Source organism: Argopecten irradians, chromosome 9 (assembly GCF_041381155.1).
Source record: "Argopecten irradians isolate NY chromosome 9, Ai_NY, whole genome shotgun sequence".
NCBI classification, from domain to species: Eukaryota; Metazoa; Mollusca; class Bivalvia; order Pectinida; family Pectinidae; genus Argopecten; species Argopecten irradians.
The window spans coordinates 41,739,787-41,757,138 of NC_091142.1; the positions used below are offsets into that span (position 1 = coordinate 41,739,787).

Below are 17,352 nucleotides of genomic sequence, written 5' to 3' on the forward strand. Positions count from 1 at the left end.
ACCGAGGAACTACAAACTGTATTTAATGATCATGGTCAACATACCACGTGAAGAGGCTGGGTAACTATGATTGTATTCAATGACCTTGGTCAACGGACCACATGAACAGGCTGAGACTAAGATATATAATCAGTTGTATCATTATAACGCCTGTAGTTTGTTCCACATATCGTTATATACATGTTGCACCAATGCATATGTACAGCTATTGTTATACTTTATTTCACGAAAAATAAGATGTCGCTGCAAAACCTCATCATCAACCTGCACCAAACACAATAAAATAAACATGATGCAAGGGGATCGTGATAAGCACTAGTGATGAGAAATCAACAATTTATGACAGCAAGTAATCTCTGTCTTTGATAATGTATAGGAAATAATTGATTATCCCACAGGGAAACAGATGGCAATTATTTTGTCTGGATTGAGTAAAAGAAGCAGAAAATTATTCCAAATGTTTGTAGCACTATTCATTGCAGGAGTGTTGATAAAGTGCGTTTTTCACTGATGAATAAATTATCGGTAACAGTACAAATCACTGATGCATTAATTAATTGTTTAGGAACGAACCGGACTTCAGGTGCAAACCACTGATGCATGCAATAACTGTATAGGAACATACCGGACTTCAGTTCAAACCACTGATGTGTAACAGGAGAGGAGAAAATGTAGCGGATTCGAACGCCGGACCCTCCGAACACTAGCCGAGTGCTCTACCGACTGAGCTACTTGGTCACCGATGATCGACCCAGTCCAATCCCGCTACACGCCTCCCTCCTTTCTCGAAGTATTCGCCCTCGAAGACACACGAGACCCTTCCAAACACCACCACCGTGGGTTATTTAATTGGGTGCCAATTCTGTAACAGGAGAGGAGTTAATGTAGCGGCCAGACCGGGATTCGAACCCGGGACCCTCCGAATACTAGCCGAATGCTCTACCGAATGAGCTACCTGGTCACCGATGATCGACCTAGTCCAATCCTACGATGGCCGACAGCGACCGTCACCTCGTACACGCATATTAGAAAAATGTGTACCTGAAAAATGTGTACCATGACACCTTACACGAAAAATGTGTACCATCATATCACTTCGTACATGCGATTTGGGAAAATGTGTACACGAAAAATGTGTCCAATCACAAATTGCATGTACACTTTTTCTGTGACCTATAGCAATACCCCCTCAACCCATACTACTGTAATTAAATCGACAGCATTCCAAAGCGCGATAAGGCGTGATTAATGAGTAGATATTGTTTCTGCGAGACGCAGACTCATCGCGCCGGGCTCTCGCACATTTACCTGGTGGGGGAAGAAGAAACCTCAGTTGTATTCAAAACTAAAAAATGTAAGTTTTACATTCTATTAAATATCTTGTTATGAGTTGAAGTTTTATACAAAAATACAATTTCACGAAGGATATTGAATTTATTCACAAAACTTATTGATAGGTCTTACATATCTATACGGAACAGCGATGGAGAGGACTCTACAATTATCTACTTCTCAGTGCCTGCTGATGGGAATCTTACCCTCGATGATTTACGTAAGTCTGGAAATATTACCACCGTGATGTCAACCGTTAAATATGAATTAAGTATGATCTTATTTTGTCTCTTGAAATCGATACAATTCTTATATAAAAAGAATCCGTTGTTATTCAAATTAGGACATGTATGGTCAATAATAAAGCGGAAGACTCTTAGTATTTATACAAAATTGTCTTATCCGTGTGATTTTCAGTCTTGTAAATCTGCCTATGCTGGATTTGAAGTCGAACCACAACATTACAATACCTACATATGTATGTGTTTAAAACTGTGAAAACACTTCAATTCAGCTACAAGTGGAATGTTTTAAAGTGAAAAATATTTTATTACTGAATTTGAACATATCGCTTTAGAATCATGGATATTTATTGTATCGACAAAAACACGTTTTACATTCACATTAAAAAAATAATAGCCATTTCGGATATGGAATGTACTTTCACTTTTCATTATTCTTATAGTTAACTGTAAAATGTGCAACCATAAACAGATGGATACAGCTCTTCTTATGCTTTATTGTAATATAATTTCACTTCTAGGAACTGCATTCCCTTGCGCAGCATCATTTAGATATCGAGATCAAAATGACGACAAACAACACCATATTCCAAGCCGAGATAATGTATTTATCGAGCCGAATGGAGGGTGGCATCAGCAAGGACGAATGTACCTTGCAGTAAATAATGTGCATAGTAAGTTGATTTATATCATAATGCAATAATTTACGATGAATTATCATATGCATTGAAATTTCCATCAAATTACTTTGAAATGAACTAAGAACTAGCGATATGTATGATTCAATATAAATGACATTTTATATAATAAGTAAACATATATCAACATTGTATTTGGGATGGAAAAATGAATCTAAATATCGTTTATTGTGTACGTTTATCTATCATTTCTACCCACTGTCATTCATTTGAATAGATTATGATGGAAATTGCTTTGGGATGTTTGAGTCATATCGTAGACGAGTGTCCACAAAGCGTAAAGATGGAGCTTCCAACAGAGCTTTAAAAAAAAAAAAAAAACCGCAAGAAAAAGAAAGATTCGGGAGTAGCAACGGTATTGTGTGTTTTAGATACTGCATATACTTAAAATTATTTTTAACGATTCGGTGTTACTGAAAAAGCAAGTTAAAATAAAAACAATAAATGTATGATGAGCAACAATTGGACTAGCTGTCTTATGCATATTAAAGTTGTATTAGGTATGGTATGGATAGTATTGAAAAGGACCATTTCAAGTAAGTAATGTTGATTTTATTGCAAAAAATTGTTAATTATCACAGGAATCGATTTTGGTCTTTGAATCATATATAGTATAAGTGATCAATAAAAGAATTAAAGATATTAAAGTGACATGATATCATCATGCTGTTAAAGATTAAAAACTTTTCATTTCAGGTTCGTATTGGTCGCGGCCATTTCAAAAATTGTGTATTTTCGAAGATCTCATCTACAAGCCTATCAGGATGTGGCGGAATCGTTATTGTAGGGCCATTTTCCAAACAGACAACACAGCTACTGAAATCAAACAAGCCGCATTTGAAAAATTCTGTCAAAAGAGTAGAATGTTTCGGCAAAAATATAAACGATATAACCAATTTATCTTGTGTATCCTGATGGATCCCTTGATGTTAACTTGCCCGGATCAACGGAAGAATTTTCTTTGTTGGGATACAGAAACAGTTTAGACCCAAGCAAGCGTTTTGATAGACTCCGGCTCTACATTTGCTGCAAAGGTCAGCAAGTAGATGCGACAAAATTATTGTGTTTTTATCATAATAATAGAGTAATTATGATGATACATTGTATTGGTTGAGGATAGAATTACCTGTTTAGGCTAGCTAATATTCCAATGGAATTAAAAAAACATTGTATCTCCTGAAGTAGATATAATAAAAATATTGAGACAAGACTTAGTTGTTGATGTAAACAATAGCAATTCATAATACAGTTATTTCATTACATGTCTTAAGATGGGCTTTCAATACAATAATTACAAAATAGTATCACAGCAGCAACAAAATATATGTATTGCTTAACTCTTTGGTTTTCACTAAAATAGCTTGATAGGTTATAATTCGCCTGCTTTTTTCCAGACAACTACGACTTAAATGCAGTAGAAATTTTGACCGATGACTCAAGTTCATCCGATGAATTGCCTAGCTTATCTGTCAGGACATCAAGACATGATACAGACCAAAACAATGAAACGATCCCACTGACAGTCGATGTGAGGTTCTATTACAAAGAAGAGCAATTCACTAAAAGCTTTCCAAACAATACCAAAGGTTCGGTAAGTAAATGCATTACGGAACTAAGTTACATTGTATCTGTAGATAATGCAAAGACCATTAATTATGTCTGTTGCAGACAATTTTGCATTCTATGTGGAGTCATACATATAATCATTCGACAAATGTGTGTCACCGTATGCAATTTATACTTGATACCTTTTAGATGATAGCAGGTAGCAGGCACAGACATGACATCTTCAGTTTACATCTTATTTTATTTTGTAATTTTCTATAACTGAAATTAAAATGATTGGTTGATAATGAGACTATAATTTAGAGCATGCCATACAAAACAGCCGATGTTCCCAATTCCCATTTTACACAGTCCACCTCTGTCATCTAAGGTCTTTGTTATTTGACCTCTTCCTTCACTATTTATAGCGTTTTGTTATTGTTTCTTCTTCAGGCTGTCATGAGCTATTTGAAAGGGCGATTGCAATTGGATAATGCAGCCTTTTTGATGAAAATAAAGGATAGCGACAAGGTCATACTCCCTAGCGACAGGTTGCTGGATGTCTCCGGAAATGATACAGTCATACGTGTTGACGTGGAGCCCCAAATAAGGTTCGACAAACATATTTTCCCCTCAAAAATAAAAGTTAAAGCTAACAAACACATAGATATTTGGCACTGGTAGATTGGACATCGGTTAATATAATCTGAAGTATGGGAGGATTTCTCTGTTAATGCCGGTAATGTATTAAATTAAATGCATAATTAAATAGATATAATTGGATCATACATTGTAAAATAATGAAACTTATGTTTGATTTAATTTCTTGCAGTGTCACCCGACCGGTTACACCTTCAGACCACTTACGTGCAAATGAAAACGTAGACGACACGCATATTGCAGAGGAGATTGTCAACAACACACTACCTCTAATGAAAGTTATTTACGATTTTAAAGAATTGTAGCCTCGTATGTCTGGTATTAGTATTACATTTTAATCAAAACTGTATAACTTTTCAATGTATTTCAGGAGCGGAGTTTCGGACCCGACGTCAACGTTGCGAATATTTCAACAATTGTTCCTTCAGGGACGCCAATTGGACGTCGAAGATGTATCAACAGTAATGGAAGGGGACACTTCCCCCATATTCATCAGTAGACACAATCTGTTTGCGGAAAATTGCGAAGAATTGGAATTAATTTCCAATATTCGCTTTCCGATGGAAGTAAACTTCCATATTGAAGCTGCGGCGGATTATGGTGGTCTACGGAAAGAATAGTTCGAATCCATGGTTAAGGAAATAATTGAAAGATTGATTCGGGAAGATGGGCATTCTCTAAGGAAAGTAGAAGAAGCGTTGGCACGTCATCACTACTATAAGGTGGGGCTTGTCATTGGTAAGTTGTTTTGTACAATATCTATTTATTGTAAACTAATTGTCCCTAATAGAATATGATGTTGAAAACATAGCTAGCTAGAGAACAAATGATTTCGTAAAATGTATTTTTACAACAGGTGTATAAAGGATATGTTTAAAGTAGTTAGATTACGAAGTATTGTATTGGTAATATGAGCCGAAGCCTCGAATGAGCTATGATGTTACACGTCGTGCGAGATTAGATTGATATAATTTGTATTAAAATACCGTGCCGCTAATGATTGCATATTTCTTCGTTTTAATAGAGCGGTTTTCGGCTATTTTATTTTTCATACCTACTTCGCGTTAATTGGGCCACATCAGACCTAGCCCAACGGACCTAATTGCCATAAATCTTTACTTGACTTGGAGGGAGGGGGACATTTAGGTACTGAGGGCTCGTGGTGTACTTAAACTCGTTAATTACTCCCAACGCCGGACTGAACACTGCTAGCCTTCTGCTAACTGTCCCCTAACACCCACATGCTCCCTTATTGGACACTAATTATAAAAGAATATAGTTCTACAGATTAAACGTTATGCCCTGCAGATACGTTGTTATAATTGTACCTGCTGCCCCTATCTATTCATGATCGTAAAAGGCGACTAGATCTTTTCTTCTTCCTAATTGACTTTGTTCTTCCTAACATTTCCATTGACATCGCCTCACTTTTGGCCATCGATTGAGCGCTTGCCCCTGTGTGGTAGGCTCTGGGTTCTGGCCGAGACACACCAAAGTCTATTAAAGTGGTAGTTTCTGCTTCTGTTTATCGTTCAGCATACAGGGAGTAGGACGACTGGTTGGCCCGTTGTCAGTATAATGTGACCGGGTGGGGTGTGTGGCTTGGTGTCTTCAGTGGCATGCCTCAGTGATATAGCACTATAAAAAGGGTAATATTTCCATTATACAAGAAGACACAAAACCAATGTACCGCAGACTCCCAAAACATCACCCCGCACTTCATACACGCTACATACTGCATACATCACCATAGCTGTAAATAGGACGTTAAAATAATCAAACAAACAAATAACTACTACACACTAATGAGTATTAACTAAGAATTCTACACTAGGATCCGAGGTGCAGTGATCATTATTGGCACCTCAGGTGAAATACTGCGGCGTGTGTATGATATAACCGATTTTGGAAATCAAAGCGTGGTAATAAAGATAAATGAGATTCCAAGTAAGACTGGTCTAATATTTAGCTCTTGGTTAAAATGTATCGAACTGTGTATCAAAAGTACGTTGAAGGTCAATTTGAAACTGTATACATCATCTGTAGCCATGATGACTTTTGGATGATTAACTGTTACATTTTTTGAACAGTTAGGGAGAACTTATATTTTTTTACAAGAGTACAATGTCTTTATTAAAACTTCTATTAAAGCAATTTCGTCAATGCATTGTCTTAGTTGATAACACTGTAAACCGTAATAATTTTTTTTCAGTGGAAAATAATTTTACAGTTTTATTTCCAAATGATGTGATGTTTTGATTAGCTGAGGACACTCTGATACCGGACACCAGGAATATTCGAAAAAAATAATGATGTAAAGCTAGTATTGGTTAAATATGTGTACAACAAAATGTTCACTGATTTGATATATGTATAACAAAATGTTCACTGATTTGATATATGTACAACAAAATGTTCACTGATTTAATATATGTACAACAAAATGTTCACTGATTTGATATGTTTCCAACAAAGTGTTCAATAAATATTCTTAAACTGTCGCAAAGCCTGCAAAAATAATTATCTCTTTATTTTTTGTTCTGATAATACCGATATGTTCCATGAGGTTTAGTTCAATCATATTAAGAACCGGAGAGTGGAAACGATGCATTTTATGTATCTTTCCATGTTATATGATGCAGAAATCATCATAACAACAACTCGTTTGTTACAAATGCAAAACACGTGATGGTGTACTTGCTTATTTCCTTTGTTCTTCAAAGGGAGTATTAGTGTGAGAGTGAGAGTGTCCTAGACAAATACCTTTGATTACCGCATATCAAATCCCTCGACAGTAATCACAAAGTTGCCGATACAAATTTGAATGTTTGACTAATGTGTAGTTAACAGTTTACAGTAGTTAACAGTAGCTTGCAGAATTTTAGCACTTGGTATCTTTTACTTAATACGACTAAGACCACATTAAGATTTCGAAAATGCATTTTGTAAATGTAGGCAACACTAACGGATTTAGAATCCACTATATAAGTAAAACCTGATCCGCTTGTCTCTCCTGTTATGGCTTAGCCATGGGCGACCTAATAATCCCACCAGAAAGCAATTAAGAAGGGGGAGGAAGGAAGCGGGGGCTTTGTTACTGCGATAACAGTGCTTTGTGTGTAGATGTTTCAATTACGTTATATTTATTTTCAATTACATTTAAACTGTTAATTAGGTAATGACTGTTTGAAATATTAAGGATTCAAGTAATGACTGATAATTAACGCACCGGGATTTCATAATGTTGTGTTCTCGACCCGCTTTTTAGAAATGTCACAAATAAAAGAAATAAAACAAATGTATAACTCAACACAATTGCACAACTCATCTAGACTACATTTATTATAATGCATCCAAGTCAGTTTCCAAATCTGTTTCCTGATTGATTGATTGATTGATGGATGGTGCTTTACATCATTGCTCTGTTTAAAACCGAGCGGAGCTGGGACACTTATAAAGTTTCCTTCGTCTATCTGCTCTTTATATATCCCTCCAGAACTGTGCGATGTGGAGGAATGGGTTTTAGTTTAGGTTTCAGACCTAAAACCCATTAATCACTCCCAATCCCGGACAGAGCACCGCGAGACCAGCAAAATTAATCTGCGGTACCTAATCCATCCCCTAACACTCATCTAGACACTAATAACATACAAGTTGCTTAAAAAAGGAAAAGCAATACGTAAGGCAAATTAGTAGTGTGAATATCTACAGTTAGCTTACCTGTTAAATGTTTTTGAAACTATCAAATGTAATTAGAAAATCATGCCCATACAAAACAGTTATTTATTTATAGTTATGCTACACAACCAATATGTTTATAAGTCTACAGGTACCAAATACGTGTGCCAGAAAATAATCCCTTCATCAGAACAACTTTGTCGATGGATTTCATATAAAAATAAAGGGACTAAAATCACATTGACTTCCTTCAGACACGTTTTTTTCCCATTTTCATTATCAACCTTTATTATTTTTTTTTAATCTCAAATGTACATTTTTTAATTTGCATTGTCGGCTTAAGTCGGGATAAATTTGTAAAACTGTTATCGCAATCTGGTATGTTTCAAGTAATTAAAAACGCTTAGTAATCATCTTAAGAAACAGTTTATCATGTTTGTTGGATTCAAAATGAAAGACTAAAATATACCGTACTTCGAATTTGCTCATTGAATTATTTCGAAAGCATTAGCTATGTTAAAACAATTAACATATCCAAAAATGACCTAAATGTATATTGAATAAAATATTTGAAGTGTTGTTCAGTAAAATAAGCTATTGTGATGATTTTACTAACAAAAAACTAGATGTATATGTAATGACATTGCATATAATCATCGACAAACACAAAAATGTTTAAGAGTGTTTGAAAAAGTAATTGTAATGAGTTTAATTATTAATGTATGGACAATCTTAAACATTTGCTAAAATTCACAACTTTTACAATTCAAATTTCCAAAGATTTTGAAGCGTTTCAGTATCTTTTCAAAACGGTTTGAATGTATGAAATTTAAAATTTTAACAGTGAAACAGCAACACTGACAGCAAAACCTAGCGCATACTTCTCCTTGCTTATTTTGATTCCATATAAACGAATAAACGTTTGGAAACTAGTACAGGAACATACACTATAATCAAACTAATATCTCTTTATAATCCAATTGTATAGTTTTCTTATTTAATATTACTTTTCCCATATGCTTAGCATACTCTGTAATAATCTTGTTTTTTAACTTTTGAATATCAAATATTAGATATATATATAACATTTATAGTTTCATGTTACCGGTACCTACATTCCAAAAAGGATGCATTAGTGTACTGTGTCCTATTCACACATGTCATGTGCATCTTATTTCCTATATTTGGTTGTTAAACACATGTTAAATGCTGACATTAATATACCAATATATAATGTTACAGGATAATTATAGTACTCTAACATATTCCGACTCAAAGTCAAACCAAACCAATAGCTCACAATACATGTTGCTTCTTAAATAGACTAAGTATATTAACAGCAAGTGGGTCCCGCTCAAGACCTTTTACCGAAAGTTCCCTACACATGTATTTTTCTAGTCAAATCACATCGTTGTGTTAATAACTTAATTATAATACAATCTATTTCTTAAGTAGAGAAGTTATCCACTAAGGGACAATTATATCTACTACGAGCCATGATATTCAAGAGGCATCTCTACACAAGCCAAGACAGGCTTCCTTTTGATGAAGCTTTCAGCCGAATTCTTAAAGAAATGCATTTTACGTATTAAATGCAGCAATCAGATATATAAATGTGTATTTGTGATGATACTGGTCTAAGCGCATTTTTATAGGTATAGAATCTGGTGTATACACCTGGCGAGATAAACAACAGTATTAGTGTGTAATTGACAGCATGCTGACCCCACTGAAGACCTTTTACCTGAAGTCCTCTATACTAGCGAATGCGGATATTTGATTAGTCTATGGTCTATGGACGGAACTAACTATATACTGCGTTGGGCATCACGCCCTACGCAATGAAAATACTTTCAAAGCGGATTGCACGCTAATTGCTACATACCAATGTATATTACCTAGGTATTCTGAAATACTTAATTGCTACTGAAAACTATAGATTTTATACTTTTATATCCAATTGACAATACTGAGATAGGTTTCACTAATTTACATAAAAATGTACATCGTTAATCATATGGTCAATTTGTGATGTCAACTACATGTATATAACAATAAACATAGATAATCATTATTCAATAAAAAAAAATATTCAATCTACTACTGTGCTACGAAACAAACCATTGCTTGTATTTGAGTTTAACTATGGTTAAAACAGACGAAACAGTCAAAAGACTAGCTGAGATGTTAATATCCCCATGGTGTTCATTAAATGACGCATAAATAGTATGTTCTAAATTTGTAATATTGTGTTGAATTAAAGGAATTTTGTAATATGTAATAGTACTAATGTTGCTCATGAGTTTCACAAGATTGTTTTACTTTTGATTAATATTGTGTTTTGTACAGGACTCACCGCTTTACAAGGCGGTCCTTGTGTGGAATTTCTACACGCGATCCTCCAGGGTCAACCTAGTGATGAACTTAGACAATTTCAAAAAGGCCTAGCAAGAACTGGAATATTGAGAGTAGTTATTTCATGTTTCATAAAATATACTATTTCTTCATTACTTGTTGAACTTTTGAGAGAACAAATTAGATAATGTATAACATATGGTATATAGCCAATGTATGTTAAATATAAATGCATGTCAACCAATGCTTATATTTACAATAGCTTACAGAGCTTAACTGCCAATGTTAAAACTGGAAAATATCATACAATGGGCTTAGAAGCAACATGTATGTACCGTGCAGTGGTAATGTAAACATATGTCATTGTTCTCCAGAGTCTTTGTATAACCCATCCTCGACACTCCAGGGGTTCCGATCACTTACGATCTAAACACCCCTAGAATGTATCATAGTAAAACTGGAGGCAATATAACAGGTAATTTAATCATTTGATGCACACCGACAGAGCCGTATAGCTTTGTTGTTGGGCGTCGCTCTTTCTGTTGTCTTCAAAGAAAATCGTTGCATGCCTCTGATTGGTTTAGATGTTTTCCGGTGAGCTGCCTTCAGTTTTACTATGAGATCGTTAGTGATTGGAACCCCTGGAGTATCGAGGATGGGTATAATCCTGTGAATACTAAACTGATCACCTTTGGTTACTTGTTAATTAGGTCACACTGGACAATGGAGATGGACATTTATACACGTTCCTATGTAACTGTTGGATAGACACGGATGAAACAGGGCCCGGTATACAACCATCATGGCTTCTTTATCCTCAAACAAAGTGACTCTTCGGCTCTCCAAACCTAATAGGCTCCGTAAGTCTCGTCACGTGACCTACGAGACTCTGCGTTATTACGCTACTTCCGGGTACATCGGCTGGTTGACAGGGACGCCATGGCGCTGTCTATTTTGAACGGGTCAAACTATGTTGACGGGCAAACAAAATTAACTGGGAAGGGTGAAGCCAATGTTGAGAGTGGAAGACTTTTACGGTTTGCCATGGATGAAATGCGATTTTTAAGTGCAAACGTACATGCACAGGCCTCAGGGACACGTCTACAAAGTGCAGGTACTGTATAAATTTTACGTTGTACTGCCGATGAAGGTCTAATGAACAATACATGTATGTTGAAATAAAGGAGTCAGAGTGATATTGAATATTTCGTTATATTCGGGAGTTTGTTTATCATATTTATTTTGATAAATATGATCATTTATCATATTTATTTTGTTTTGCTTCCTATCAAGTTGGAGTAGGCCTAGATCAGGGTGGAATATGACCTCATACACGTGTATTAATAGAGTAGATGTATACATTTACATATGCATATCTACATAAGTATGTCTACGTATCAATATATTTCCGGCTGGAAAGAAGACAATTGTCTAGAAGTCTTCCGAGCTACAATATTGCTGTTAGTTCAAGTACAGTACACGTGTACTGACACTTTTTTGTACCGATGATCAAATACAAAGAATAATTTGATAAACACCACTGTGACCAGGGTAAATTCATGATTAAAGATGATAATGTGTACACATTTCACCTATTCAGACGGGCCTAGATATTAAAAATGGATGTTTGACTAAGACAAGACATGCTCCCATCCTCAATGCTGAGAGATACATGTACATGTATGAGATAGCTGGAATATGTATATACCATATAACCACTCGGGGCCCCATATACCTTCCAAATATTTACAGCATTGTCAATTCAAACAATTAATTTATGATGTTAATTTAGATATGAAGATATGATAATAATTACATCTATTACATGTATAACGATTTAAATACTGATATTACTTTTATGCAGATATTTCTTGAAGATACACTACAACGTAATGGTATTGTGAACTCGTCTACATGTGAGTGCCCAATGGGACAGTACAGATGTAATAATGTAGCAGCAGCTTTATTATTCGTGTAAATACACTAACTAGATCATTACATTGTTTTCAGTCCTGGTATCATATACCCTAGCTTGGTTTTATCAGCCAGCTAAATTCTGAATTTTTAAGGATCAAACTTGATATGTTAGGTCTATCAATGCCTGTATGTGTATAGACCAAAAACCATAATGTACTCTGCATAAACTGTGAAGTTATATATTTATGCAATAATACACCCTCATGACCCAGTTTTAAAAATGCTGAGTGCGTTCAATCTGGAAAAGAGAGCCCCTATTCAGAGGGGTATCACCAAAGAAACAAATGGGATTGATGCATACTGCAAAGCAGGGGGAGTTAATATTATAGAGACAGGCAAGTTTATGGCCACCCACACGCATACATACACACACATAAATATAATCTCCATCAGTGTACCAAATACTTTAAATGTCATTTACCACTTATCTGGCCAGACCAACCATGTAATACAGCCATGTCATAAGTATTTTAAGACACATGTTTAATATGTAACACTATTATGTCACGTGTAGTTGTGACGTCATAATCTGTATATTTCGCATAATTGTCTCAGTAGACAGAAACATCACATCCGAGCCGGATTTCTGCTGTTTTATATAGAGACGAAATTATTAAGTTTCACTTATATTACTATTAAGTTATGTGATGAATAGAATCTTACACTTGTGGCTGTGTAATTTGAATTTTATTAAACTTAAATAATTTGATATTCCAATTGCTTAGGCTCATGGCATATCAAATTATTTAACTTGTTTGATAATTTTTTTTATTTCATAGACAGGACTCTTCACAAAGACAGTTTTCGTCCTGGTACTTTGCTTTACATTTGCATGTTTTTATTTATCTCTTACATATTGGTATGGAATATGCATTTTCATGACACCAGTTTGGTATTTGATCAATTTAAACAAATTGTCAAATTAAAATGTCCGTAAATATTTGTTTAAATTGCTGATTTTCATGTTATAGGTATATGGTTTCATGAATCCGGCATCATTGGAGCTTCTTCTGATGGGTTTGTACAGGGTACATTTTCAAGTAATGTAAATGTACACTTACAGCACAAAGACCAGCCACTGTTGTCACCACACATAATTGAGGTGAAATGCCTACCGTATTCTCAGCCAAGAAAATGACAGTAGCTGAAGCATGTTTGTCTCAAAAAGATTTTATACTGGGTAATTTAAAATTTAAAATTGAGAAAAAGTTGCATGTTGTATTAAATTTTTCAGGATTTATTCATGACCAAGAATCAGTTTTAAACACTGAACAAAAGACAAACAAACACTGTTTTGATTAATATTCATACATTATAATTTTAGAGCATGACTATATAATACAGCCAATAAGTAATTAATAGTGTATACTGAATAAAAAAGAACTTAATATACACATTATTGTATTTCATGTATATAAATTGAAATAGATAAACAGAAATTTAATGCCAAATTTATTAATGCACTGAATAGCTTCTTCTGTTGTTTCAGATCTTTCTAGTGATGAACATCTCATACTAAAGGAGAATATTGATTATTGACACCAGATTCAGGGACAGCTTTCCTTAACTGGAACTCAGTGTGGACATGCACTCAAAGATTTACAGAAAATCAGAATAGTCATGGAAGACTTATGGGCATCTAACATTGCATTAAATATATGTGTTCCATTATTTTACTTTTACAAGAAAACTGTTGAAGTAATATGCACTGTCATTTTCAAACAGACAATTTTCAGAAGAGTTTTCCATATGTTACACAAAGTAACGAGCATTTGGAGAATTACAATAAATAATAGGGGCCGCGGTGTCCGAGTGGTTAAGATGTTTTGACATATTACCACAAGCCCTCCACCTGTGGGTCGCTAGTTCAAATTCCATGTGGGGCAGTTGCCAGGTACTGACCGCTGGCAGTGGTTTTTCACCTGGTACTCTGGCTTTCCTCCACTACATAACCTGGCACATCCTTACATAACACTGGCTGTTAATAGGACGTTAAACTAATAAAACCCCAAACCCAACTACATGATCCATATATAGTTTTGATATTACACAGACAAATAAGAGCAAGAAATTAAATTCATTTTTGCAGTATTGCCAAAAGCCATTACATGTATTTACTTATACAGTGCAGTGAAATGAATACATATGCTTATACCATGAAATCAAGATATGGTCAACATATTCCATTTCACATTTCTAAAGTCTTATGATTAATTATATTAACTGACTTCTGTAGATACATGTATGTCTCATCTTAACATACATAAAGCATAAATCATACATATTTGTCCGAGACTTTGCCTTAATGTCACAGTCTTATTTGTCAAACTTTATAGCTCTCAATATATATTACTGAAATAGAATTAACATGTCAACATATTTGCCCAGTTATTATACATATAATTTGTATATTTTCTATATGCAATATATTTCAATGTGCTTACAACATATTTTCTAATTTTAATTTTTACACCTTTGAAATATTTGTCCATACCAAGAAGAAGACTTATAATCAAATATCTATGCAGAAATCCATGTCAGTATAAACTTAAACCTGGTCATTAAATCAGCTTTTAATTAAAATAGAAATTTTATCTAACCATTTCCTTCCATTTCACAAATGTGAAGGTTAATAAGACAACAGCATAGCTGAAATAGTTTTGTAAACAAATGCCTATACTGAGCTGGAAAATTATTTAAAATGTCAAAATTTTTAATTCTCTCATTTGCCCTTTCAACATGATTTCTGCTTCTTCCAACATTGTTACAATGCCCAGCCTCTTCTGTGAATTGACATTTTGTTGAAAGAAAAGGTGGGATATTTAAGGACACACCAGCAGGAAGTTTATCAAATGTGTTAAAGCTTTGTCAGCAAGTAACATGTCACCTGGTTCCAGCTGGTCAAAAAGTTTGCAATGGTCTACTACTGCAGAATCAGAAGTAGTCTGAACTAGTGCTCCATTAGGGGCAGCACATGTAACAACTTTTACTGTATGCCTGCTCTTGTAACGACTATATACCAGAGACTGGCTGTTCATGTCTGAAGGTTTCTGTTGCATCTATTGCTATCCTAGCTGATGTGAAATCTTCAAATGACTTGCACATAGATCCCTTGGATTTAAGCTGACTAGGAATGCCAAGGGCTGATATGTCTTTTGTTGACATTCATTTGAGATCTTAAATTTTATTTCATCTTTGAAATGTGATATTTCTTCTTCCAGTTTTTGAACTGAGAATTAAATTACATAACATTTACAAACTTTGCTTTTGTCTGAATTTGTTGGTTATTAACATGTTGCCATTCAGGGTTCTGTCTCTTGGTCAAATGTGAACTTTTTGTGGAACTCTAGACCCTAGTAAAAACAACTTAAGGCCTGAATTTCTCACAACACTTTTTTACAATATTATACTCAGCTAATCCTGCCTATGTTATTAGTTTTATTTCTTTTTTAAATTGTCTTAATATTCATATGAAAAAACTAAAAATATAGGCAGGTTTAGCTGGTTAACCTTATTAGACCCAATAAGTGCTTAAGAATTGCATAACACAAAGAAGACATAAATCAATTTGCAAAGGAAATTAAAAAAAAAAAAAACCCAACACCTTCACAGTTTTCATACTTTCAGTCTACATATAAATTGAGGTCGGTGAAAATGAAGCCCCAAATAGGGGAAGGGGCCCTTTTAGGGACGAGGACACTTAATGGGTCTGATAGGGTATATCAAAATCTTTCTCAATTAAATGTTATAAAAGGAAAACCACTGAAGTTTGACTTAAGTCTGCATTTTTTCCCCAATAAATCAGAGTCAGAACAGATAAATGAGACAGATATTAATGTACACCTTTTATTGAAAACAGAAGAAATAAATGGATAATGTGGTAAAAAAACATACTGCCTCATTTAATAGGCTTACACCTGAAAATCTACAGAAAGGTATATTAAAGTACAGTCATAGTGAAGGACCAGCTGCAAGGCAAGTCCCTAGAAGAAGCACTGTGAAGATAGTAACAAACACAGAGGGGTGCTATAGTGTCAACTAAGGTGCATTATTGGTCTTAATACAATATAATATTTCACAAAGATTAAGAACATAGAATATATATAGTTCTGTTTCTCATTGACCATACGATTACGTTTGCTAACGTGGCTGTACACAGTATCTGGAGTAATTATACATTGTACAAATATAGATCGTCTTCGATATTCAAGAGGTTCTTTATCGTAGTACATATATATGCTATCGTAGTAATAATGTTAGACCTAATTTGTTGTTTACAGCCGATGACAGGGACATGTGAATCGTATACTTTACTCATGACCTGATATTGACTACTGATTATATCTGAATAATCTCTGTCTGAACAAATTTACCGTTAAATATTAACCTGCATCTTTCAATCCATTTCTTCCTTTCCTTTGGGTCTTTCGGGAAACTAATTCACTGCATGTATGCGTTCCTCCCGCCCGGTAAGTGCATCCGAATGCATAACACCATAGGTTGCTACCGACGCCGGGATCCTGGATGTACCCGGAAGTTGAAAACCGGAAGTAACGCGAAACGAGACTTACAGAGCCTATAGTATCCTAACCACGTATGTCCAATAACTATACAGGAGAGTTGGGTCACTTCCGGTTGTTCGGTTATTAGGGATATTCTTTATCTTGTTTAAAGCCGGCAATATAAGTTAAAACATGCATTTAAAATTAAAAATCAATAGATGATGATTTTATTTTTCAAAAACTGTTTTGAGACATCCCCCAGTTATGACAGTGTCGTATCCAATGAAGTGGCAGCCATTTGTCCTTTTGCTTTCCATAGTTACCTTCACTGGCCAACCGCCTATATAAAGCAGGGGACTAGAA

At 34.8% G+C, this 17,352-nt stretch overlaps 1 pseudogene; it reads right to left on the minus strand.

The window, feature by feature from the left end:
• Positions 1 to 15,082: 15,082 nt before the first annotated feature.
• On the minus strand, positions 15,083 to 15,652 carry LOC138330776 (uncharacterized; annotated as a pseudogene).
• Between the last annotated feature and the right edge of the window lie 1,700 nt (positions 15,653 to 17,352).